The sequence below is a fragment of the Cebus imitator genome, unplaced genomic scaffold (assembly GCF_001604975.1).
Source record: "Cebus imitator isolate Cc_AM_T3 unplaced genomic scaffold, Cebus_imitator-1.0 Scaffold5, whole genome shotgun sequence".
NCBI lineage: Eukaryota > Metazoa > Chordata > Mammalia > Primates > Cebidae > Cebus > Cebus imitator.
The window spans coordinates 3,559,055-3,586,766 of record NW_016107320.1 but is presented as its reverse complement, the minus strand read 5'-3'; the positions used below and the strand labels follow the sequence as shown (position 1 = coordinate 3,586,766).

The following is a 27,712-nucleotide window of genomic DNA, read 5'->3' as shown; positions in this document are numbered from 1 at the left end:
GCTGGTGAGGAGTTGTGATCCCTTTTAGGAGGAGAGGTGTCTGGTGTCAGGTGTTTCCATCCTTTTTGCACTAGTTTCTTCCCATCTTTATGGATTTATCCACCTGTCATCTTTGTAGTTGCTGGCTTTCAGATTGGGTCTCTGAGTGGACGTTCTGTTTGTTGATGATGAGGTTATTTCTGTTTCTTGGTTTTCCTTCTGACAGTCTGGCGTCTCTGCCGTAGGTCTGCTGAGGTCCACTCCAGGCGCTGCTTGCCTGGGGTTCACCTGCAGCAGCTGCAGAACAATAAGGGTTGTTACCAGTTTTCTTCTTCTGCTATCTTTGTCCCAGAAGGATACCTGCCAAGTGTCTATCTGATCTCTCCTTTATGAGGTGGCTCTTTGGACATACAGGGGTCAGGGAGCTGCTTGAAGAGACGGTCTCTTCTTTATAGGAGCTAAAATGCTGAGCTGTGAGCTCCGTTGTTCATTCAGAGCTGCTGGGCAGGTACATTTAGGTCTGCTGCAGCAGAACTCATAAACTGCTTTTTGTTCCCAGGTGCTCTGTCCCAGGGATTTAGGGCTTTATGAGTTTCCATTATGCTGCGCCTTCTCTTTTTTTTTTTCCTTCAGAACTGCCCTGCCCAGCAAGGAGGCAGCCTAGTCACTGTCTGCCTGTAGAGGCTTTTCACATCTGCATTTCTGATGGCAAAACAATGTAAGGAGGAAAGCAAGAACATGGAATCAGAAAAGCCAAAATATTTCCAGAAATCTCCAACTACCTCTTCTTTTTTTTGAGACGGGGTCTTACTCTGTACCCAGGCTGGAGTGTAGTGGCATGATCTCAGCCCACTGCAACCTCCACCTCCTGGGTTCAAGTGATTCTTCTGCCTCAGCCTCCCAAGTAGCTGGGACTACTGGCATCCATGACCATGCCCAGCTAATTTTTGTATTTTAGTAGAGATGGGGTTTCATCGTGTTGGTCAGGCTAGTCTCGAACTCGTAACCTCAAGTAATCCTCCCGCCTGGGCCTCCCAAAGTGCTGGGATTATAGGCGTGAGCCACCATGCCCAGACCAACTTCTGCTTACATTTCACTGGCTAGAAAGCTACCCAGACCTTCAAGGGAATCTGTCAAGGCAAAAATTTTGATTAGGCACATGTTCTTCCCTGATACACAATCCAGAGTTCTGTGAATATGGAAGAAGAGGACAAGGGATATTGGGTAGGCAGTTAGCTGTGTGTGACACACACACACTTGTGTTTGCATGCAGTATTTCTGGAGGGCACCTGAGAAATGGTTAAAGTAGTTAACAGACTGGCATTGAGGAGGAAGGTGGACATTTATTTTTCATCTTGTAGTGTTCTTTCCTGCAAATTTTCTTTAAAAAACAATGAATATGTGTTCACTTTAAAGGAAGGAAGTTGATAGGAAGCTGACAACAGTCCATAACCAGAATCTCTTGGGTACAGCTGTCCAACCAGTTGCTCAGAACCAGGTCACTTAACCCCTGTGGACGTCAGCCTCAATTGCAAAATGAGAGGTTAGAATAGATAATATCTTAGACTTCTTTTACCGCTGAGCCTCCTCCAGTTAGTTACACAATCTCCAGGAGCTGAAGGAGAGAATTAAGAGTCAGCTCCTTTAGCAAGAAAAGACATCTACCATTTTGAACAGGTTCTTATTTAGCCTTTGTGATGGCTGAATTGTGTTCCTTCTAAAATTCATATGTGGAAGTCTGAATCCCTAGAAGGTGACTGTATTTGGAATTAGGTCTTCAAAGAGGTAATTATGGTTGAATTAGGTTATAGGTTGGGCCCTAATCCAGTATAACTGGTGTGTGTGCGTGCGCGAACACGCGCGCGCGCACACACACACACACACACACATGTATATACTGTGTATGTACCCAGACATACACAGAGGGAAGGACACATGAAGACACAGGGAGACGGTGGCTGCCTGCCAGCGGGGAAGAGAGGCCTCAGAAGAAACCATCCCTGCCAGCACCTTAATCTTGGATTTCCAGCCTCCAGAACTGTGAGAAAATAAACACCTGTTCTCAAACTTGGCACAGTGGCTCACACCTGTAATCCCAGCACTTTGGGAGGTGAAGCAGGCAGATCACTTGAGATCAGAAGTTAGAGACCATCCTGGTCAACTTGGTGAAACCCCGTCTCTACTAAAAATACAAACATTAGCAGAGGCTGAGTCAGGAGAATTGCTTGAACCTGGGAGGTGGAGGTTGCAGTGAGCCAAGATGGCGCACTGCACTCCCACCTGAGCAGCAGAGCAAGATTCCATCTCAAGAAAAAAACAAACAAACAAAAAGACCTTTTCTTTAAGTCCTGCAGCCTGTAGCCCTGTGTTATGATAACTTAGCAAGCTGATACAGTCTTTTGTCCCTTTACTCTTTTGTGAGGGGAGCTCTGCATTTTGCAGAATCTCTAGGACAGCATGAGATTGCGCTGACTTAGCTACTGCCTTGATTCTCTTCCCTGGTGAAAACAGATCACCTAGGAGTCTAGCCTGGGAACCTGCAATTGCTAAATGTGGGCTGGGGCCAGAGAAGCACATCTGACTGGAAGAAGCAAATCTGTTACCATGAGGCCAGCGCAGCTTCCTCCAGGGTCCAACTGCTGTGCATGCCTCCTTCCTGGGTTCCTTCGGGCCTTGTCTCCAGCTTGCTTACCTGTGCTCTAATGTGTTTTCTTTCCTGGAACTTCAGAATTGATGGATACCTTGTCTCACTCTTGATTCCTTGCCCGGCTTCTGACTGCTAAACCCATCTGGACTACAAATGGTTTATCTTTTAGAGATGATCTATAGCTCATCAGTGGGTGAGATTTGAGAGCAGAATCATATGTTAAATGAGTTACCTTATAAAAGATACTAGCAATAATCATTTTCTGCTGATGGAGCAGAAAGGAGAGAGTGTGTGTGTGTGTGTGTGTGTGTGTGTGAGTGAGAGAGAGAGAGAGAGAGAGAAAGTACCATTGCCCTTTAAGCTCTCACCCTAGCACTGCATCTGAGCCAGAAGACTGAAATGGCCTGCAGTGTTCCAGGCTGTTGGAGACAGATCTTTTCTGAGACTAAGTGAGGGCTGGTTTTCCTGTGCTGGAGTGGGTAAGGACTCCGGGGTACCCTGTGTGCTGGGAGGGAGGGAGACAGGCCTGTGTTTCTAACAGATGCTTAGATGATGGAAGGTAAGAAGAGGTTGGCCGCGAGGCATCCTGTTCCCTGCTGAGCCCCTGAGAAGGTGGCCTTATTTATGAAATTTGCCTGCCTGTTTACTGGCTTCTTCTCATGGGAGCATAGAGGGCCCCGCTGGTCAGGTGTCAGACCAGAGAGCAGCGCAGATGCATAGATTTAGTTCTGGCTTGCAGGCAGGTAGCTTGAGCTCCTAGAGGGAACTGTTTTTGCTAAGTAGGGAATGAAAAGCATGTTTATTTATGCACAAAATTAAATCTCTCCTATTTTTATACGAATTACCGTTGTTTTCTTCCCTGCAGGGAAATTTGCTGTGGTAGAGAACTAAGTAACAGCCTTTTATGTGAGCACTCACTCATACATTATGCACGATGTGGCTAAGATCTTTGAAGCCCAGAGAGATGGGCACATCTCTGCATGGAGAGATTATTTCTGTTTTCAGCCCTCACTATCTTCTGTGCTACATCGGAAGCAGAGCACAGCCACTGTGGGGCTGCTACAATTTTGCAGATGATGCTCTTCTCGGTGCCCTGTGGCTTCATTAGCTTGTGGCCAAGGCTGAAGATGGGAGAATTAGGGAAGTGGTGGGAGGGTGGCCTGGGAGAGCCAGGACATGTTTACATGCCCTATTTAGGAGATTGTTCTACTTCATGCTAAATTTGTGAGGAGTTTTCACTTAAGAAGCCTAGAAAATTAAGTAGAAAATAGATTTTTACAGTATTTTAAGCTGGAACGGACTATTTAAAGCTGGAAGAGGCCCTAGAGATAAATCAGTTCAGTCCCTTCCTTTTGCAGTAGAAGGGGCGAGGCCCAGAGGACTCAGTGTTTCAGCAATGGGCAGGGAGTTAGCGCAGCATCAGAATCAGACCCAGGCTCCGTGTCCAGCTCCTCACTCTTCTCGTTCTCGCAGTGTTGCCCACCCGGCCTTCACAGCACATTTCTCTGGATACAGAGAAAAAGCTGTTTTTATAATAATTTGTTGGAGCCACATAATAACGTGCAAATAAAGATTTATAGTTAATAAGAAACAAGGATACTCCTGAGAGAAGCTGTTAATGAGTTACTGTGTTCTACTCAGAGCTCCTGAGCTAATTTAAAAGGAAAGGCGGGATTCTGGCAAGAGGAGGGCTAGCTCCAGATTCCAGGGATGGGAAAGAGAATCTCTGTGTGGACTGGAATTCAAGACTGGTCTGTGTCCCTCTGTCTCTCCTTCCTAGTCTTCTCGCTGTGTCCTCCATGAAGAATCCCATGCAGGACCTATTACCCTCCCTCCCCACCACCAAACTGCTGGTACCTTCTGTCCTGATTTTCTAGTTTTCAATCATTTGACACCTTCTCAGTCCCCCTGACTTGGCCCCTGTCCCCCTTGGAGTCCCCCAACTTGGTCTCTGTCCCCATCTCAGTCCCCCTGACTTGGTCCCTATCCCCATCTCAGTCCCCATGACTTGGTCCCTGTCTCCATCTCAGTCTCCCTGACTTGAGGTTCCTGTCCCCATCTCAGTCCCCCTGACTTGGTCCCTGTCCTCATCTCAGTCCCCATGACTTGAGGTTCCTGTACCCATCCTCAGTCCCCTTACTTGGAGTTCCTGTCCCCATCTCAGTCCACCTGACTTGGTCCGTGTCCCCATCTCAGTCCCCATGACTTGGTCCCTGTCTCCATCTCAGTTCCCCTGACTTGAGGTTCCTGTCCCCAACTCATTCCCCCTGACTTAAGGTTCCTGTCTGCATCTCATTCCCCCTGACTTGGGGTTTCTGTGTCCATCTCAGTCCCTCTGACTTGAGGTTCCTGTCCCCATTTCAGTCCCCCTGACTTGGGGTTCCTGTCTCCATCTCAATCCCACGGCTTGGTCCCTGTTCCCATCTCAGTCCCCCTGGCCTGGTACCCTGTCTCTTGCTCCATCCCCTGCTGCCATCTCTGTCCCTGCAGCCAGTCACATCTCAGCCTCTCCCTGAGGACTTGCTCCATTTTCCTCTCCCCTCAGACCAGCTTCCTCTGCAGCTGTGCATGATATGAACGACCACTCCAGCCTCTCTCAGCTTCAGTCCCCCACCACGGGCTGATTCTGTCTCACCCCAATTTCAAATTCCCCAGGGAGCAGTCTGATCTACCTGCTTCAGCTCCTCTCACCAGCCTGCCTGGTGCTGCCACACGTAGGAATTGGCTGCCGCTGTCCGGTGGACAGTCCTCAATCTTGTCTGTGACCAGGCAGGGTCTCAAGGCCTCATGCTATACACTGTGTATAACGTCTCATGCAGGCTTCACCACAGTCTTATGAGGCATGCAGTGACATCACCCTTAGACATGTGCAAACTGAGGCCTGGAGCCATCAGAGCCATTTGTCGATGACCCACTGCTAGGAGGCGGCAGAGCTGGAGCTAGCCCCCAAGGCCAGCGCTGTGCTGTTCTCCTTTTGAGGCGGGCTTACTCAAAGATAATCAGTGAATCCCTCAGATGTCCACATGCTCCAGTGCTTAGTAAACCCAACTGTCTTTTGCATCTATTTGGAAAAGTTACTATTTAGGCACCTAGACTAGGTCTAGATGATCAGTGTGGGTTTGATGGCAATAGGATTTTATTAAAACCTTGATGGAGAACCTGCGTAGTATCTACTAACATCTTCGCATGCTTGGGGGCAGAAGAAGATTTAATATACGTCAAGTCTTTGTAGCAACATCAAAGGAAGATTTAAACATTGCTGGATGTTTTGTGCGATTTTGTAAAAGCACCCCCCACCTTTTAAGAAAATGTGAAGCTCTGGCATAAATCAAATTTATGTGACGATTGACTTCCATTTTCATTACCTCTGGCATGAGTCACAGCTTTGAATTGACATAAGAACTGTGAGCAACTTGGGGAGTAAGGTGTCTGCTTCTGTGCTATTCTCTGTACAGAACAAAGATCACACATACCTGCATTCTGTAAAATTCGCTGTGATGAAATCCAAGAACCAAGAAATGCAGGGTGGAAATAGGCTTAGTAGTAAGCAATCTTCTATTTCCACTTCCCTCCTCCTTGTTAAGATTCTTTGACCTCCTGCCACAGGGGCCTTAGAGGCATCCCGTAAGCTTTGCACAGAAGCCGCTAATCCCCTGGCAGGCAGTTCACTTCATTTCCGTCTGGCAGCTGCTCTCTCTCACACTCAAGGACTCGCAGGGAGTGGCCACTGGGCCTGCAGACCGTGGGGGACAGGCAGGGAAAATATTTGTGGAACTGAGACCCAGAGGCCTCCCCTTTCCCTGTGCCGACTCATGTAGGCTCTATCTCTGTTGGCTTTTAAATGAAGAGGGGTAGGAAGGGCAATGAAATTAACGGCCTTTCCAGGTCTTGCTTGAGAGCTGCTGTCTCTCACTGCTGCTATTTTTTCTTCATCAAATGTGTGATGTGGGTTTGTTCAAAGCATCTAGTGGGTTCTCCACTTAGATCATTTAATTCCAGGATACAAATGGCACTGCAGCTTTGGCCCGGAATCACACTTTGCACTGGGCCAAGGCCACCTTTAACTGCCTGGCCAGGTAGCTAGAGATTTTCCGGGGGCACGCCTGGAGTTTTTCCCATTCCTGACTAGAGATAATCTCGGAGCAGGAACCAGCTCCAAGTGGGAGGGCCTCTGAAAGACCACAGGATTGGAACCTGGACGTGTAGACTCACTTTTTCAAGGGCATGCCAGGAGATTATTTAGGAAATGGGGGATTCCATTAAAAAATTAATTTATGACATTAGTCCACTTACGTAAAATTGTTTGGGTGAGTTTGGGAAGAAGTGTAGGGTGGGGAAGAGAAAGACATGGAGATCAAGTGAATAAAGGAATTGGGAACAAATACTGTTTTCATGCTAACTTGCCTGTCAGATAATATACTGTCAGATGAAAGAAGAGAATGCTGCAGTTAGGCTTATGGTATGATTCGGCTTAGAAGAAAAGAAGTCAACACAAAAAATACCTGGTGTGTGCATGTACTTTTGGAAAAAGGTGTAGGGAAGGGCACACAGCAGTCTAACCCTGGGGGCTTGGGGAGGGAGTAGAAGGGAAAGGATTATATTCTTTTCTTTATACATCTTTATATTTATTTACTTATTGAAACCAGCACTGTTAATTTTTGTAGTTAAATTTAAAGAAAGACTTTTTAAATATAAGAAAGCTTTTGTGGGGGGTAAAAATCAGAACAAAAACTAAATTTACACTGGGATAGATTAAGTTTTGTGTTTCAGAGATAGTCTATATAGGCTGGGTGTGGTGGCTCATGCCTGTAGCCCTAACACTTTGGGAGGCCAAGGCAGGAGGATAGTTTGAACTCAGGAGTTTGAGACCAGCCTGAGTAATGTAGTAAGACCCCGTCTCTATCAAAAATAGGAAAAGTCAGCTGGGCACGGGGGTACGCACCTGTGATCCCAGAAACTCGGGAGACTGAAGCAGGAGGATTGCTTGAGCCTGGGAAGCTGAGGCTGCAATGAGCTGTGATTGCACCATCACATTCCAGCCTGGGTGACTCAAAAATACAAAAGCCTCTGTGGGGAAAAGAAAGTTGTCTGTTCTGTCCACAGCCATATATTTGCCTTCCTAGAGGTAACCACTTTGGCCAGATTCTTGGGTATTCTTAAAGAAATGCTCCATGTTTTAAAAAACCTATATATATACACACATATATATGTGTGTGTGTGTGTGTATGTGTGTATATATATATATATGTGTGTGTGTGTGTGTGTGTATATATATGTATGTATGTATATATATATATATATATATATATATATATATATATATAATGTATATACCTGCATGTATATAAGTAGGGAAAGAAAGAAAGTCTCCCACCCAAAAATGGTAGTAGAATATAAACAGTGTTTTGTATCCTTTTTAAAAGTTAAATATATACACTGGGAAATACTGGTATATAGAGAGCTGTTTGATTCTTTTTTATTGGCAGCATGATACTTCATTGTATAAGCTGGCTTTATTCAGCCAGCCTTCTGTTGATGAGCATTTTGATTGTTTTCAGTATTTTACTGGAGAAACAATACTGCAGTAAAGACTCAAGACTATATTCTTTGACATGTGTTAGTATATCCCTAGAATAAATATCTTGAAGTGGAATTGCCTAATTTTTCTCAAAAAGGGGCTACAAATATACACTTCCTTAAGAAACATGTGAAAGTGCTAGGTATTCTTAATAGAACAAGGTCTGCCGTTGGAAGTGAGATGAACTATAGTGACAGCAGCAGGGACTTTAGAGAAGGAAGTAGGAAAGTCAGGGTTCTTGCCATTGCTTCTCTTATAGACACCTCTCCTTCCAGAATTTATTTTTGCTCAAACTTTGGTTTTTATATTTCAGGGTAACAAGGGTTTGAGGAAGGAACTAAACTTTGAGTGAGTTGCTATTATGTTCCAGGCCTAGAGTTAGGTCAGTTTGCAAATATCATTTAATTCTTGTAGCATTCCTATAAGGTCCATATTTGGCATTTACTATCTGCAGTTCACAGATGAAAAAAATGAGGCCCAGGGATGCTAAGTAAGTTCCCCAAGGTTATACAGGGGATAAATGTCAGAATCACCTTCGAGACTTCATTAAAGTACTCATACTTTTACCATTCTTCTCCTCCTCTTCCTCTTAGAAAAATAGAAATCTCTGTAGCTTTTGCATCGTGAAGGATCTGGGGATGCATGAACCATGAACTAGGTGGAACACCAATTTCACCCAAGGTTGACCTGTGATGTATGACTTTGCTTGTGTTTAAGAAGTCACTTTTAGTAAGCTTACGGGGTGTGCAGAGAAAATTTACTGTTGAATTATGTGGATTGCCTTTAGCCACAAAGGGCTGTGTTCCAGAAACTCTTCTGAGCCTACTGACTTTAAAGAGCCAGTTCTGAAATAGTGATAATCTGAAAAATGGTTAGGTTTCAAGGTGGACCCACAAAGCCCACAGAACTTAGAACATTCTGAAAGAGTATGGGTGTCCATGATTTCTTGGTGTTCTCAGTCCATAATGGAATGTATAGGTGAGACTGTATGGATAGATGCAGGCTAGAGCAGGGGTCCTCAATCCCCAGGCACTGACCAGTACCAGTTCATGGGCTGTTAGGAACTGGACCGCAGGGCAGGAAGTGAGCAACTTCATCTGTATTTACAGTCACTCCCCATCGCTTGCTTTACCGCCTGAGCTCCGCCACCTGTCAGATCAGCGGCAGCATTAGATTCTCATAGGAGCACAAACTCTGTTGTGAATTCTGCATGTGAGGGATGTAGGTAGTACACTCCTTATGAAAATCTAACGCCTAATGATCTGAGGTGGAACAGCTTCATCCAGAAACCATCCCCCCACCCCCACCATCCCTGGAAAAATCATCTTCCACAAAACTGGTTTCTGGTGCCAAAAAGGTTGGAGACTCCCGGGTTACAGCCACAGCAAGGAGAACAGGAGGGGTGAGAGCCCCCATCTGTGGGCTGGGACAGAGTTCAGGGGCCCTGCAGCACTCGACACTGCAGCAAGACTAGGGCTGTGGCCAGGGATCTAGGGCAATAGGCAGCCTGCTTAGGTGGAATTATTAAAAGCTTCAGAGAGAGCACTGCGAGGAGGAATGAGGCCATTTATTATTTTTGAAAATCAAGTATGTGCAGATTGGCGACTGCCCATACTTATTTCAAATGGCTTCATTAAACGAATCACCTCTGATACAAATGGACTTCAATTAACAAGGAGCTTGGATGTAATTTGATGTAATTTCTTATTTCAAGAAATCAAGTGCTTTTTTTTTTCCCCCCTTTCCTAAAAGCCAGGGTAAATTTTTTCATAGTTGATAGAGATTATTATGGTAGTTATTCATCTTATCAGAAGTGGTATAATACCCAGTCTAGGTAGAGAGAGGGTGGTGCTCTTTCGAGCTAATTTTCTGAGTCTGCCACTAGATTGCTGTGTGCTTCTATACTAAAAGCAGCCAGTGTCCTGATCTCGAATTACCCTTAGCCTTGGCTTCTCTTTGACATTTGGGGATAGGGTGGGTATAGTGTTGGATGGACTAAAGCTTGTGTCTCACTTTTAAGTTATAGTTCTTTGAACCTTGTCACAGGTAGGGAGTCATTTCCTGAGGTTGAAGAAGAGAAGGAGAAAGAAACCAAGCTAATATGTCTTGAGTTGATTAGAGATGGGTGAGAGTGTGTTCACCTTGACTTACCTTTCCCTAATAGTCAGCTTTTACATGCTGGTCCTTCAGTCAGTAGGTATGTTTCCATGTTATTGCTACTCTTTCAAAGTTTATAGCCATTAACTATCTTTAACTACTTTGACCTACTGATATAATAACCATTGGTAAGTAGTATCATCTACCAATTATTATTAGATAATATCTAGTATTATTAATATTAGAACTTTCTACATGTTTGTGTATAGCTTCAGCTTGAATTTCATCTCATAGAATATGCTTTTTTTTCTTTTACAAACATTGCAGTGAGGCACAAATGAAATAATTATAAACATTTCACAAAAAGATGCATGCTTTTATGGCATTTCTGCCTGTGTACATATTTGATCTATGAGATCCCCTGATTATTTAGCATGAAACTCATAGGATATGGACAATGAAATTTGTCTCTCTCAGAATCTGTCAAGCATTTTATTTTCTTGGGCAGGGTAGTCATGCCATAACCTCAATTGAGATTTCTTAGTAATAGTTTAGGTTTTGGATTAACCAAAGGGTTTTGTGTTTTTGTTTGTTTGGAATTGAGATATAACTGGCACACAGAAAAAATGCATAGTTGAGTGTCCAGTTTGATACATTTTGACATATACATACACCCATAAAAATCATCACCAAAGAACCAATGATGAACATATCCATCACCCTCACTCCTTGCTCACTTTCGTTCCTTCCTGGCTCACACCCTCACCCCAGGTAACCACTGATCTGCTTCCTGTCACTCCAGGTTAACTTGCATTTTCTAGAGTTTTGAATAATGGACTCATCTAGTATGTACTCTGTTTTTGGTCTGGCATCTTTTACTTAGCATAGTTATTCCCAGGTCATCAATGTTGGTGTATATATTCATGACTCGTTCCTTTACCTTCTTGAATAGTAGTCTATTGTGTGAAAACACCACAATTTATTTATCTACTGACCTTTTAATGGAAACTTGTATTGCTTCAAATGAGGCAGTTTCTAGTTTTTGACTAGAAAACTTAGGCTGTTAGGAACTGGGCCACAGGGCAGTTCACTTGAAGCCGCTACAAGTCTTTGTATGGATGTAAACTTTCTTTTCTGTTGGGTAAATATCTAGGAATGGCATAGCTGGGTAACATGTTAGGTGTATGTTTCAACTTTTCAAGAAATGCCACCCACAGTGTAGGAGAGTTCCAGTTCCTCCACGTCCTCACCAACACTTGATTATGCTGAGTGTTTTTCATTTTAGAAATTCCAGTAGGCATGCAACAAACATGAAAAAAATCTCAACATCACTGATCATTAGAGAAATGCAAATCAAAACCACGACAAGATACCATCTTACACAAGTCAGAATGGCAAGTATTAAAAAGTCAAGAAACAACAGATGCTGGTGAGGCTGTGGAGAAATAGGAATGCTTTTACACTGTTGGCGGGAATGTAAATTAGTTCAACCATTGTGGAAAACAGTGTGGCAATTCCTCAAAGACCTAGAACCATAAATACCATTTGATCCAGCAATTCCATTATTGAGTATACACCCAAAGGGATATAAATCATTCTGTTATAAAAATACAGGCATGTGTATGTTCATTATTGCACTATTCACAGTAGCAAAGACATGGAATCTACCCAAATGCCCATCAGTGATAGACTGGATAAAGAAAATATGGTACATATACACCATGGAATGCTATGCAGCCATAAAAAGTAACAAGATCATGTCCCTTGCAGGGACATGGATAGAGCTGGAAGCCATTATCCTCAGCAAACTAACACAGGAACGGAAAACCAAACACCACATGTTCTCACTTGTAAGTGGGAGCTGAGCAATGAGAATATGTGGACACAGGGAGGGAAACAACACACACTGGGCCCTGTGTGTGGTGTGGGGGAGGAAGAGGAAGAGTGTCAAAAAGAATAGCTAATAGATGCTGGGCTTACTACCTAGGTGGTGGGTTGATCTGTGCAGTATGTAACCTGCACATCCTGCACATGTACACTGGAACCTAAAATAAAATAAATTCTAACAGGCATGAAATAGTATCTCCTATGGTTTTAATTTGCAGTTCCCCAATATGCATCATGTTGAGTGTCATTCCATCCTATTATTTACCATCGGTTTACCTTCTTTGGTGTCTGTTAGAACTTTACCCATTTTTAAAAATTGTTTTATTTTCTGAAGTTCTGAGAGTTCTTTACCTATTTGGCATACAGGTCTTTCATCAGATATATACTTTGCAAATATCTTCTCCCAATCTGTGACTTGCCTTTTCATTCAGCATTTTTGGAAGAGCCTAACTTTTTTAACTTCAATGACAGGCTTATCATTTAAAAAGAAACTACAATCATTCCTTGCTTGATAGAGATATGCTCTGAGAAACGCACCCTTGGGTGCTTGTGTCATTGTGTGAACGTCACAGAGTACACTTTACATAAACCTCGATGGTCTAGCCTACTACACGCCCAGGCTATATGGTCTAGTCTGTTGCTCCGAGGCTATGCACCTGTACAGCATGTGACTGTACTGAATACTGTAGACCATTGTAACACGATGATAAGTATTTGTGTATCTAAACATAGAAACGGTGCACTCAAAAGACAGTATAGAGATTTAAAAAATAGTGGCCTGGCATGGTGGCTCACACCTGTAATCCCAGCACTTTGGGAGGCTGAGGTGGGGAGATCACTTGAGGCCAGGAGTTCGAGACAGCCTGCACAACATGGTGAAACCCCATTTCTACTAAACATACAAAAATTAGCAGGACATGGTGGTGCACGCCCATAATCCCAGCGACTCATGAGAGTGAGGCACAAGAATTGCTTGAACCGGTGAGGTGGAGTTTGCAGTGAGTTGAGATCATGCCCCTGCACTCCAGCATGGGTGCCAGAGCAATACTGTGTTTCAAAAAAAAAAAAAAAAAAGAAAAAAAAAGATGAAAAATGGAATATACACCTGTGTAGGGCACTTACTGTAAATGGAGCTTGTAAAAATGGAAGTTACTCTGGGTGAATCAATAATGTGAGTGAACATGAAGGCCCAGGACATTGCAACTGCTGTAAACACTGGACATTTAGGCAACATCAAATTTATTACATCTTTTTTATTTCTTTAATAATAAATTAACATTACCTTACTATAACACTTTTATTTTTTTTAACTTCTTGGCTGTTATGACACTTAGCTTAAAATACAAACATCGCACAGCTGTACAAAAATATTTTCCCTTTTTTTTTTTGAGATGGAGTCTTGCTGTGTCACCAGACTGGAGTGCAATGGCACGCTCTTAGCTCACTGAAACCTCTGCCTCCTGGGTTCAAGCAGTTCTCCTGCCTCAGCCTCCCAAGTAGCTGGGACGACAGGCCCTCGCCACCACCCCCAGCTAATTTTTGTATTTTTAGTAGAGACTGAGTTTCACCATGTTGGCCAGGGTAGTCTCGATCTCTTGACCCTCATGATCTGCCCACCTTGGCCTCCTGAAGTGCTAGGATTACAGGTGTGAGCCTCCACGCCCGGCCGTATTTTCTTTCTTTATATCCTTATTGTATGAGCTTGTTTTCTATTTAAATTTTCTGTTTTTTTTAACTTTAAAGCTTTATTGTTAAAATGAAGACACACACATTAGCCTAGGCCTACACAGGGTCAGGATCGTCAATATCACTTTTCCATCTCCACATCTTGTCCCACTGGAAGGTCTTCAGGGACAGTAACAGTGATGGAGCTGTCATCTCCCTTCTGGAACACCCCCTGAAGGACCTGCCTAAGGCTGTTTTACAATAGATTTTTTTTAATATGTAGAAATACACTCCAAAAAGAAGGATAAAAAGTGTAGTCTACTAAGCACATAATCCAGTAACATAGTCATTTGTTTTGTTTTTATATACTGTACATAATTGTATGTGCTAGAATTTTATATGGCTGGCAGTGAAGTAGGTTGTTTACGCCAGCATCACAGCAAACATGAGAATGATGCATTGGACCACTAGGAGATAAGAATTTTTTAGCTCCTTTATAATCTTATGGGACCACCCTTAAAAATGTGGGGTCCACCATGCCATTATATGAAGGCCAGGCACAGTGGTTCATGCCTGTAATCCCAGCACTTTGGGAGGCCAATGTGGATGGATCATTTGAGGTCAGGAGTTTGAGACTATCCTGGCCAACATAGTGAAACTCTGTCTCTATGAAAAATGCAAAAATTAGCTGGGCGTGGTAGCATGCACCCGTAATCCCAGCTACTCAAGAGGCTGAGGCCAGAGAATTGCTTGAACTCGGGAGGTGGAGATTTCAGTGAGCTGAGATCACTCCACTGCCCTCCAGCCTGGGCGACAGTGAGACTTTATCTCAAAAAAGCAAAAAAGAAGTCATTATACAGCACCTGACTAAATTTTATTCACAGTATCAAGCTCTAAAAAACCTATGGCAAAAACAAACACAAAGCAAAAGCAAACATGTCTGTAGCCACACTACCCCCTTCCCGAGTCCCACTGCCCCTTCCTGCCAAGACGGTGTCATAGGAACCATATTCATTCTCCCACCTAGGGCAAAATCCCCAGTAAAATACATGAAATAATGATTTCCAAGACCATAGCGTCAGGCAGCAAAGGACAGTGACCCTGAGCTATGAGAAGTGAATGAGGCAAGCCCTGTCGTTGCCCCAGCTTACTGTCTTTGAGTTTCCAAGCTGTGGTGCCAGGAGGGTGGGCTGAGATAGCCGACCCATAGGAGAGCACTGCAGAGAGCGAGATCTCCAGAGATGTGCCCACCACCCTGGGATGCAGCAGGGTTGACCAGCCCATGTAAGTAACCGAGACTGGAGGATAGAAAGGGGGATGCTGGGATCTTACTCCAGCTTCAGGCTCCCCCTACCTCACACCCCCAAACCACTAAATGATTCTTTGGATCTCTGCCCTCCCCTTCTCAAAGGAAGCCATTTTGCACTACCCTTACTGGCTTCCCTTGAAGACTCTGAGCCATGTCATCCTCAACATGGAGAAAATATTTTAAGAGGCTGGCATTAGAATTGCCCCAAATGGAACTTGACTTTGTTGTGGTTTTCTCTTTAGTTTGAAAAAGATCCAGTAATCCAGTAAGACAGCAGAGCAGGGAGTGCTACTTCCTGGAGTTTTTTTGTTTGCCCTTGGATCGCATGCGGAGGATGTGGTACTGCCCAGGGAAGTCTGGAAACTTCCTAGCTGGGCACTTGTGCACCCTGTGGAAGAAGAGGGTGTGGACTCCAACTCCTGCAGCCTAACCCTGCACCACACATGTCAGATTCAGAACCACACCCCTGAGGGCACTGGAGAGACTGTGGTATTATGCCCCCAACTTACGGATTCAGGGATAGATGAATTGAGTTCTTCAGCATATATCTAGGGAATGCCATGTGCCTGCTGGCACTATTCTGGATGCTCGGGTTCCAACAGTGAGCAAGGAAAATCCCACTCTTGTGGAGCTTACGTCCCTGCAGAGGAGACATGGCATCAGCTAATATGTGTCAGATGGATATTAGTTACCCAAAGGAGAGGAACACTAGCATTGGCCAGGCATGGTGGCTCACGCTGGTAATCCCAGAACTTTAGGAGACTGAGGTGTGAGGATCACTTGACACCAAGAGTCTGAGACCATGCTGGGCAACATGGCGAGACCCCCATCGCTACAAATTTTTTTTAAAATTAGGTATGATGGTGTGTGCCTGTGATCTCAGTTACTTGGGAGGCTGAGACTGCAGTAAGCTATGATGGCGCCACTGTACTTCAACCTGGGTGACAGAGCAAGACCCTGTCTCAAAAAAAAAAAAAAAAAAAAAAAAGAAATTAATTCTGGTTCGCAATTACAATTTTTCAGAGTTTGAAGATGCTTAGGAGTGCTGGCTTTAAATTGGTCATGAAACTTAATGCTTTTTCTGTCATCGTAGATGCTGTGGGTTTAAAATGGCCTCAAGTCCCAGCTGGATTTTGTTCTGTGAATGACACTTGGGTAGGGGAGTAGATAAAGAAAAGCTGGTGTTGAGAGAGCATTCCAGCTGGAATCCTCTCCCTGTAGTGCTGTGGGAGATATTTCTGCATGTGCGAAATATTCATGTGCAAAAAGGGAAGTTGAGCCATTTCAAGGTTCCTTCTGGCCTTGAGGCCCTTGGGTCTGACTCCAAGCCTGTGAGTTTTCTCTTGTCTCCCAGGCCTTTTCAGGGAGGCCTCAGTGTTACCCTGCCCCACCAGCCCCAGTCTTCACTCCTCGTCCTTCCTCGCTTCCTTGGAGAAAAATGAATTGTTAGGAGACAAGAAGCAAGTACAATTGACCCTTCCACAACTTGAGGTTTAGGTGCAGTGACCATTCCCTGCCATGGAGCCACATCTACATATAACGTTTGAGTCCTTGACTTAACTGCTGATAGTGCACTGCTGCCTGGAAACCTTAATGGATAATAACATCAATAGTCGATCAACACGCATTTCATAGGATGTATATATTATATGCTGTGCTCTTACAATAAACTAAGCTAGGGGAAAGAAAATGTTTGGAAAATCATAGGAAGAGAAAATGTATTTACCAGTCATTAAGTGGAAGTGGATCTTCATAAAGATCTTCATCCTCATCGTCTTCATATTGAGTAGGCTGAGAAGAGGAGGGGCTGGTCTTGCTGTCTTAGGAGGTGGCAGAGATGGAAGAAAATTCTCCAATAAATGGACCTGCATGGTTCAAACCTTTCTTGTTCAAGAGTTGACAGTATATGGCTTCTGATCATTCTTTTTTTTTTCCCCCAAGATAGTCGTGCTTTGTCGCCTAGGCTGGAGGGCAGTGGCATTATTTAGGCTCACTGCAACCTCTGCCTCCTGGGTTCAAGCAATTCTCCTGCCTCAGCCTCCTGAGCAGTTGGGATTACAAGTGCCCGCCACCACACCTGGCTAATATTTGTACTTTTAGTAGAGACAAGGTTTCACCATGTCGGCTAGGCTGATCTCAAACTTCTGGCCTCAAGCAATCTGCCTGCCTTGGCCTCCCAAAGTGCTTAGATTACAGGTGTGAGCCACCACACTGGCCTGGCTTCTGATCATTGTTAAGGACTTCATATGATTCCCCTTAGTACTTCAAAATCAGGTAGATTTTGATGAGGTCCTTGGGGGCTAGTGTTTCTAATTTCAGGTCATAAAGATTCTTCTGCTTTTCTGCTGAAAGGAAAATGAATGTTGGGAGGGAGAATGTTATAGTCCGAATGCTTTTATGCGGCCTGCAGTAACTTCTCTGAGCCTGGAACCATTTTCCAGTAAGAAGTAGGTGACAGGCTATCAAAATAAAGAGTAACCTTTTGAAAGCACTTCAGTGCAGCACTGTGGGCTTTTTATAATCTTGACTTGCGTTTTGTGAGAGGAGAGGGCTGAGCTAGGTTTGAGCTCCGCTCCTCCCCCTCCCCCGCTCCCCAACACTCTTTGATCTGGGAAGCTTGTCTCATCCTTAGCCAAGCCTGCTGGAACTTTATCCAGAGCAGGAAAAGGGGAAATAGTTTTCCTTTCTTGGGTGGATTTGTATTTATATAAACCCTTAGTGGGGAAAACGGAGCTGAGTGGCAGGCACATGCGTCTGCAGGGAGGCGTGGTGGGATGAGTGAATGGTGGGAAGAGGCAAGGGCAGCCTGTCCCTCTGCACTGAATCAGCTTTGACTTGGGTCAGATGGTGTTGGACCTTTTAAGGGTCAGTGAGGAGAGGATGGTGTAAGTCCTTGTGCACGTTTTCTTAAGGACATACTTATATGCAGGGCCATTACAGAGCAACAAAGGGCAGGGTGTGTGTGAATCTCACTATGTTTGTATCACTATAAAGCAGCTGTCCCCAACCTTTTTTGGCACCAGGGATCAGTTTCGTGGAAGACAGTTTTTCCAGGGACTGGAGTTGGCGAGATGGTTTCAGGAGGTGCAGCAGCAAAACTAGCACGGATTTGTCTTTTTTCACAATTTCATGGGTAGAAGATTCGTACTCACTGTAGATCTAGTAATTTCAGCATGCAATTTTTTTTCTTTCCTTATTAAGTCAAGACCTTTCAGCTTTTTGCTTAAGCACTTAACAGCTTCTCTTTGGCAGATCCAAATCACCAGCATCACTGCTCTTGCACTTTGGGGCCATTATGAAGTAAAATAAGGGTTATATATTAAGCACTGCAATGCTTTGACAGTGCATCTCATAACTGAGAAGGTGCCTAAGTGATGAGCAGGTGGGGAGCGTCTAGACTGTGGGGGACATGGGACAAAGGAGGATTCATGGCACTCGGGGGATATGGAGCTGGACAGCTTGAGATTTCATCATGCTAGTCAGAACGGTGCTAGATTTAAAACTGATGATTGTTTATTCGTGGAGTTTTTCATTTAATATTTTCAGACCTAGATTGACTGCTGGTAGTTGAAACCTTTGAAAACAAAAACCACAGATAATGGGGGAACACTGTATATCTAAATATATCACTGTATATACTGATACATGTGGGTGAATGACAAGTTCAAGTCATTTTCCTTTTTTTGTTGTTACTAAGAGAATAATGTTGTAGAAGGCTCTAGCTCTCCTTTGTAACATTGACCTCGAAAGTTTTAGCTTCTCACAATGTGTCCCACTGTTAATTTACTTCCATGAATTAGTCTCAACATTTTCACACCAGCCCTTGCCACTTCTTGTGGATGGTGAGGTTTTTAAGTGTGTGTGCCATCCATGTGAACGCTTTCTTTTCAATGTAGGGGGTGCAGGGAAGACTTTCCCTTTGTTCTCAGAAGAAGGCTCAGTGAAAATCAACTGATGAAAGGCAAATTAATAAGAATAAGATGATTACTAAGGCAAATAAATTTATTAACATTCGAGGGGGATCACAGAATGATTACCCTAACCCCACAATAGGGTGCAGAAGCTGTACCCTTTTTCATAGGGGAGGGAAGAGATGAGAATGTAGACAGTTCTTTTGAGAGGCAGTAAGTGATTATTAGGGAGAATGAATGGACCACAGAGACAGAAATTAACTTCTAAGTGATTCGCTTTGGAATCTGAATGAGCCTGAGAGGCAGACATTATCTTGTGAAAAAGTCTGCCAGGTATGGTCACATTCCTCAGGCTTTTTTCCTGAGATAATGAGATTCCAGGGAGGGCACAGAAAGCATTTATGTTTCTTGTGGCAAGCTTTCTTGGTCAGATAAGAAAATTCCAGAAATAGTCCCTGCCCTTGGGATTTGGGGAGGCACAAGACAAGGTTAGAGGGACCTTCATTCTGAGGCTGATTTCTGAGGCCTCTTAGCTTTCAAAAGTACTCAGGTGCCATATTTTGAGGAATGATTTTCTATACCCCCAGCATGATAAAACCACTTCATTTAAGCTTCAAGTGGTGCTCCATGGTTCCTTTCTGAGTTTTCTTTTCTTTTTTTTCTTTTTTTGAGACAGAGTCTGACTCTGACCCCAGGCCGGAGTGCAGTGGTGCAATCTCGGCTCACTGCAACCTCTGCCTGCTGGGTTCAAGTGAGTTTCCTGTCTTAGCCTCCCAAGTAGCTGGGATTATAAATGTGTGTCACTTTGCCCAGCTTATTTTTGTATTGTTAGTAGAGATGGGGTTTCATCATGGTAGCCAGGCTGGTCTCAAACTCCTGACCTCAAGTGATCCGCCAGCCTTGGTCTCCCAAAATGCTGGGATGTACCCGGCCTTTTTCCAGGATTTTTAGAAATTCCAGAGAAGTCTTATACAAAATCTAAAGAAAGCATTTATTGTTCTTGTGTTATTGCAACTTGTATAGTGTCAGGGTTCATCTGGGACTGATAAAGATGTTGAGAACAGTAAGTTTAAAGAACTTAGATGTAGAACAATACTTTGCTATTGTTCTTTTAGAACCAAAAATAAAGCCCTTCTTAGTAGGTGACTCAGCTTCCTGAAACCTCCCTGGGGAAACTTCTCCTACATATTAATACATGCCACCTGAGACAGGTTTACTTGTTGGCCTGGGGTGTTTATTCTGGCCCCCAGGAATATTTATTTTGTGTCTGGTAGAGTGTCGGACTTCAAAGTGGAATCTTCCTGAAGTTTCTACCTGGCCTTTCATCCCAGTGTTGTAGCGGACATTATGGGAAGGAAATTCCTCAGGGACTCTGGAGATACCAAGACCCTGATGCTTTTGTAGCAGGTGGGCATCCTGGAGGAAGAGTGGCCTAGAGGAGGGGCAGATGGGCTCTCTCTCTGTTGCAGGTGTTAGAAACAGAGAGTGCAGGAGGAATAGGAATTGCAAATAACCAGGCATGAGGAAGACAGAAGGATGAATGCTACAGAGGATTGGATGTGTATGAAATTTTTTTTTTTTTGAGACGGAGTCTTACTCTCTTGCCAGGCTGGAGTACAGTGGCATGATCTTGGCCTCCCAAGTAGCTGGGACTACAGGTGCGTGCCACCACGCCTAGCTAATTTTTGTATTTTTAGTAGACACAGGGTTTCACCATGTTGGCCAGGATTGTCTTGATCTCTTGACCTCGTGATCCTCCTGCCTTACCCTCCCAAAGCGCTGGGATTACAGGGGTTGGCTGTATAAGCTTGTAATATGAGGGAAGAGACTAAACTCTAGTAGAGATTTGAAAAGTAATTTTAATAGCAGCTTTTCCCCTTGGTTTTCTGTGGTTGAACATTTGCCAAATGTATTGGAAGGGGCATTGTGATCTGAGGCCCCAGGTTTTTGATCTAGAAGAGACCTGACTGATGATCCCTCAGGGGGCCCTTGGACCAAATGCACCTCTTGTTGGTTTAGCAAACCCAAGATCATTTAGTCATTCCCTTCTCCCTTCTATCTTTCAAACCAAAAAAATAATTTTAAAAAAGCTTTATGTTATTAGCAAGCAAACATTACTGTTAGGATGATTGTCTTCTGACAGGAGTTGGGCTACACAAGGAAAAGTTGAGCTCATGGGCTCCAGGTAGAGCACCTGCCATGAAAGGAAAACTGAAAGGTGCCCTCCATCCATGCCCAGTGTGTTGGCCTGGCACGGCCCCCCTGGCGTTATTCACTGGGAGAATCTGAGAGCCATTGTGTGAGCCACAGAAGCAATCAAGATTGTGACCTTTTTTCTTCCTTTTGCCTTTAACTATCACCACTTTGGAGGATGTTTGGAAGAAGTGGAAGCCAAGTGCTGACATTGAGTATGTTTAGTGTTGCCTAGTGACCATGAATACTCGCTGAAGATAGGAGCTGAGAGCATTCTTATTTAAGGGCACCTCTGAGAACCCCAACTTGCCTGGTTTTCTTTGCCCTGCTGATTGTAGTCTGTGACAGATAAGATTTCACAAATTGTTTCCAAAGCTTCAAGGCACTGAAGGGTGTTTTTGAGTGTTTTTTGTTTGTTTTTTAAATCTAAAGAAGTCTCAGCATTCAGAATCAAAACTGGAGTTGAGAATTCTACAAATGGTTAGAAATGGAAATTTCCTCACATTGTTAAATTGCTCAGAATTCAGTGGGTTCCTGCATTTTAGAGTTGCAGAGATATGTGCTGAAATTGAAAACACAGTTCTAGGAGAGGGTCATAATTTTTGATGGGGTAAGTTTTTGTAGCTATTGTTGGAACCATACCACAGGATATATTCAATTATCAAGTGATCCTGTCAGTTTGAGTCATTTTGAAGAGGAATGGTACCTATGGGGCATTGGTTCCAAGACCCCTGTGGGTACCAAAGTCTTTGGATGGTCAAATCCCTGATACCCAGTGGTGTGGTATTTGCACATAACCTATGAACATCCTCCTGTGTAATTTATTTTATTTTTTGAGACAGAGTCTCGCTCTGTTGCCCAGACTGGAGTGCAATGGCACAATCTTACTGAAACCTCCACCTCCTGGGTTCAAGTGATTCTCCTGCCTCAGCCTCCCGAGTAGCTAGGATTACAGGCATGTGCCACGATGCCTGGCTAATTTTTGTATTTTTAGTAGAGCCAGGATTCCACCAGGTTGGCCAGGCTGGTCTCTAATTCCTGACCTCAGGTGATTCGCCTGCTTCAGCCTCCCAAAGTCTGGGATTACAGGAGTGAGCCACCACACCCGTCCTCCTCCCTTATATTTTAAATCAACTCTAGATAACCTGTAATAACTAATACAGTACAAATGTTATGTAAATAGTTGTTAAACTATATTGTTTAGGGAATAATGACAAGAAAAAAGTCTGTACATGTTCAGTACAGATGCAATTTATTTTTATTTTCATTTTATTTTTTTTTTTTTTTNTTTTTTTGAGACAGTGTCTCACTCTGTCACCAAGGCTGGAGTGCAGTGACACGATTTCGGCTGACGGCAACCTCGGCCTCTTGATTCAAGTGATTCTCCTGCCTCAGCCTCCCAGGTAGCTGAGATTATGGTTGCCTGCCACCACGCCTGGCTAATTTTTATATTTTTAGTGGAGATAGGGTTTCACCATGTTGGCCAGGCTGGTCTTGAACTCCTGACATCAAATGATCTGACCCCACCCCTCAGCCTCCCAAAGTGCTGGGATTATAGGCATGAGCCATCACGTCCAGCCCAGATGCAATTAAGAATTTTTTTCAACCTGCAATTGGTTGAATCCATGGATGCAAAACCCACTGGTAAGGAAGGCTGACTCCATAATTGAGCTGAGAGCAAACCTTGTTCACAGGAAGAATGCAGCATCCCTACAGTTTTGGGGAACCACTTTTTGAATCCCCAAATCCCCTAAGAGTATATGTGGCTAAAAGCTGGAATATACCTGTGTGTACCCCAGCTGACTTGTTAATGCCTCAGCAGGAAGATTGTTGACAAGTCCACCGATAGCCTGGATACGCCGAGTAATTCCCTTGCAAGTTCAGCAGCAATTCAGCCCCTTTCAGGGTGTTCTAGCTGCCTTCCCCATAAATTCAGCATCCCATGTAGTTGGCCTTCCAGGGACCACAGCTGGTGCCTCATCAAGTTTCCCAGGAAGTTCAATAGCATGCTTTCCCCACAGCCTGCTTCCTCACCCCCTAAGACAGCTTCCCAGGGAATTTTGTTTGCACCCAGAGGACAGTCCCCTGCCTGCTAGCTTTGGCCAGCTGACCATGGACAGTCTGGCTCCTAGCCCAGCAAACTTCTCTACCATCCAAGGAACTGCTCTGGACATTACCCTTTATTACTCATAACTGGGTAGCTTATAAGGAAGAGAAATTTATTGCTCACAGTTTTGGAGGTTGTTAAGTCCAAGATCGAGGCATCAGCAGACTTGGTATCCAGTGAGGGCTTTCTAATTCACACACGGCATCTTCTCGCCATGTCCTCACATGTGCTTGTATGAACTCTTCGTGTATTTAGAAGAGTAAGCCTTTAGAGAATCTTCTCATGACTACAGTAATAGTGTCAAGAACTTACTAGATGCCAGATACACTGTTTAGTATGTTTCATGTATGTATTACCTAATTTAAACCTCATGGTATCCTTGACACAGGATATCTGGTGGTGACGAGTTTAGTCAATTTTGCTGTCAAAGTTCAGCACAGCCACTTCTTCCTGTGACCATTGGCAAAGTATTGCCTCTTCCATCTGAGCCTCAATCTCCTCTTCTGCATATAATGAGGATAATAATTGTCCCTACCTCCTTGTGTTGTTGTGAAGACTGATATGACACATAAACAACATCAAGCAAATAAAAAGTGCTCACGAAATGTGAGTTGCTGCTGTGGTCTTCTTTTCTTCTTCCTGGGTTAACTTAGGCTTATTTTGCAGTTTGACATATATTATAGTATGATGGTAAAGTACAATGCATGCATTGTTCTCCACTCTGATAACAAAAGTTGCTAGGTCCTTTGGCTAAGTGTTCCCTACTCTGAAGTCTTTCCCAATCCTGTGAATCAGTATGAATCTTCCTTCTCCAATGCCTCCAACATCTCGTGTAAATTTCCTTGGGACCTCATCATACAGGACTGTATTCTTTGCACACTTGGCCTCCCTTGTGGACACTGGGATCCTCCATGGTGGAGGTTGTGCCCTAAACTCTTAGACCCCTGCATCTTCTTCAGTTCTCACAGATGGTGACATCTCAGTAGTTAGTTACTCAGTGAAATAATGCACTTTATCTTGAAGATAAAGTTTATGTTAAATTAGAGAATGATTAGCTTCTGTTTTACTAGATAGCACACACATAAACCATTCTTCATATTTGAGTTAAGATCATTTTGAAAGGAAAAAGCTGTTTTTCTTATGTTCTTAATCTGGGAACTGTGCAGGTTTCTTAAATCCTAAGGATACTGTCACCACGTAGTAGGTTGTTGAAGTATACAAATGTGCCAGAAATTATGGACTGTTCTGCTTGTTGCTCAGTATTTATTAAAAGATCAAGTGAATTTTTCACATGTGTGGAACTTCTCAATGCCTTCCACCTTCATGCTCTGTTTCGATGGATGGCAGTGCTGCTAGAGATAAGACCCAAACAAAACCAGGGACCTGGCTCTGTGTGACACTGAGAGTCTGAGGTACAGTTAGAGTTGATAACTGAGGCTTAACAGTCTGCTGTATGTTATTTCAAATTCTCTGAAAAAATGATCTGATCACTGAAAGCTATGACATACTAGCCAAGAAGCCAGCTGTGCCAGGCTGGTGCCAGGGATGGGTGCTGAGGACAGGGGCTTGGCATCCCCAGTTGTTATTCTAGGTGCCCAGGCAGATAAAAGCAGAGGGAGCTGCACCTGTGTGGAATAAGGACCAGGAGAGAATTTTCAGGGGAAACCAAAGAAGCCCCATCTGTGTTCAAGCCCTGGGGATGATTTGGGGACAAAAGTAGAACTTGAAGATGCCAGGCAAGGAGCTCTAGGTGAAGGCAGTCCCAGAAGTAAGATTGTTCAGAGCCTGGGGTGTCCACAGCACCTTCTCGTTGGAGTCCTAGCTTCTGTGGTACATGATGGGTGCGTTGGTTTATGGACGTGCAGCTCTCTGTGGGACTTGGAGCAAATATGTTAAACTCAGAGCTTCTGACTTATTAATCGATGTTTGGACTGGACACCTTCCAGGTTCCAGTCTAGCTGAAACACGCTGTTACTTCGGTTCATTTCATTACTTGATAAGCATTTAACGTTTACATTTTTAACTTGCATTTTTATATTTGGGGATCTTTTCCTAGCTGGTGTTGAAGTGTAGTTCTCATATCCACATATCCATGATACAAGCTAATGATGCTAAAATAACTTTGTAGCAGTTTGCTGTTTACAGGAGTTTGGTTAAGGAACCCAAATTACATTCAGTTAGTATTGTGCGACACTATATAAAAATATTCACATCAGGAAATTAATGTCTTTCATAAAAGCATAACGCTTAGTTCGCCGGGCGCAGTGGCTCACGTCTGTAAGCACTTAGGGAGGCCGAGGTGGGTGGATCACGAGGTCAGGAGATCGAGACCATCCTGGCCAACATGGTGAAACCCTGTCTCTACTAAAATACAAAAAAATTAGCCTGGTGTGGTCGTACATGCCTGTAGTCCCACCTACTTGGGAGGCTGAGGCAGAACTGCTTGAACCTGGGAGGCAGCAGTCGCAGTGAGCCAAGATTGTGCCATTGCACTCCAGCCTGCCGACAGACTGAGATTCTGTCTCAAAAACAAAACAAAAACAACAAAAAAAAACTGTTTTTAGATTGCTCATTTAGGAAAGGTGAGTTCTGGCATAAAGAAGCAGTCCCTACTTTGGGGGAGGCATTAGACTAGGGGCAAAGAGTAAGGGTACCAGAAGTGGGTTCCCAAGTTCACAACCCGAGTCTGCCGCTGGTTACCTCCTGGCCCTGGGTATATCACATAACCTCCCTGGACATTAGCATCCTCATTTGTAAAATGAGGATAAACCCATCTAGGGATGTTGTGAAGATTAAATGAGGTATACATTAAAAACTGTGAGCCCCGTGCTGATGTGGGCATGCACTATCACTGTGGGCTTTGTTGGGGATGAGACATTTAGAAATACGGTATTTTTGTTTTGTTTTGCTTTTTGAGAGAGCCTCACTCTGTTGCCCAGGCTGGAGTGCAGTGGCCCCATCTCAGCTCACTTGAAACCTCGGCCTCCCAGGTTCAAGCAGTTCTCCTGCCTTAGCTTCCTGACTGGCTGGGATTACAGGTACCTGCCACCATCCCTGGCTGATTTTTGTATTTTTAGTAGAGACAGGGTTTCACCATGTTGGCCAGGCTGGTCTCAAACTCCTGGGCTCAAGCGATCCACCCAGCTCGGCCTCCCAAAGTGCTGGGATTAGAGGCATGAACCACTGCACTCAGCCAAAAATACAATATTTTGAGGCAAAGGAATTTCATATCATTATATGCCAGCAGATACAGTGGTCCCCCTTATCCATGGTTTCACTTCCTGTGATTTCAGTTACCTGCAGTCAACAGTGGTCCAAATACATGTGAATGCAGCATAATAATAATTTTGAGAGACCATATTCACATAACTTTAGTTATTAATACAATATATTGTAGTTGTCCTATTTATTGTTGTTATTAATTTCTTACTGTGCCTAATTTATAATTAAACTTTATCATAGGTGACTCTTTATAGGCAAAAAGAGTTTGGTACTGTCCTCAGTTTCTGGGGTCTTGGAACACATCTCCCAGGGATAAAGGGGGACTGCTATTCTTTGGAGTCTGTAGAATTTCAAGTCAGCAATAGAAGTGGTTGGTGCATAGAGGTGAAGTTTTAATTGCAGTAGTGTCTTTCCCCAGTTGGTATACATTTCATGTCCTTACTTTGGTGAACTGTCTTTCTAGAAGCCAGGCATGGTGGCTCACACCTGTAATCTCAGCACTTTGGGAGGCTGAGGTGGAAGGATTGCTTGAGGCCAGGAGTTTGAAACCAGCCTGGGAAACATCGAAACTCCCATCTCTACAAAAAAAAAAAAAAGTAAAATGTTAAAAATTTGCCACATGTGGTGCTGCATACCTGTGGTCCCGTTACTCGAGAGGCTGAGGTGGGAGGATCACTTGAGCCTGGGAGATGGAGGCTGCAGCGAGCTATGATTAGGCCACTGCACTTCAGCCTGGGTGACAAAGCAAGACCCTGTCTCCAAAACAACACCACAAAATTTAGTTCCTAGGTTTAAGTAGGGCAGTTTGAACAATAATGTGTCCCATCGCCAGCCAGCAGCTGTTTCTTGGGTACTCTCTGAGAAAGGGCAGGGTGCTCTGAGTATATAGATGACAGAATGGAAGTCATCACTGCTTTTAGAGATGTAATGATCTCGTTGAAGAGACATCACATCCAGGTTCATGCAGAGTAATGGTCTTCCTTTAGGTATTGTGGTAATCCATTAGGTTAATTATGTGTTTTTACTAGACTTATTAGATAGTGTGTGTCAGTGCATCTACTTCACACATACCTATCAGGGCAGTCCCCTTGCCTGGAGGAGGCTGGGCTGATCTTAG

General features: G+C 43.9%; 1 protein-coding gene across 3 annotated transcripts in view; it reads left to right on the top strand.

The window, feature by feature from the left end:
• The window catches only part of MFHAS1 (malignant fibrous histiocytoma amplified sequence 1), a 111,071-nt gene that overhangs the window by 69,006 nt on the left and 14,353 nt on the right, over positions 1-27,712 (top strand). The gene's annotated exons all lie outside the window — the stretch shown is intronic.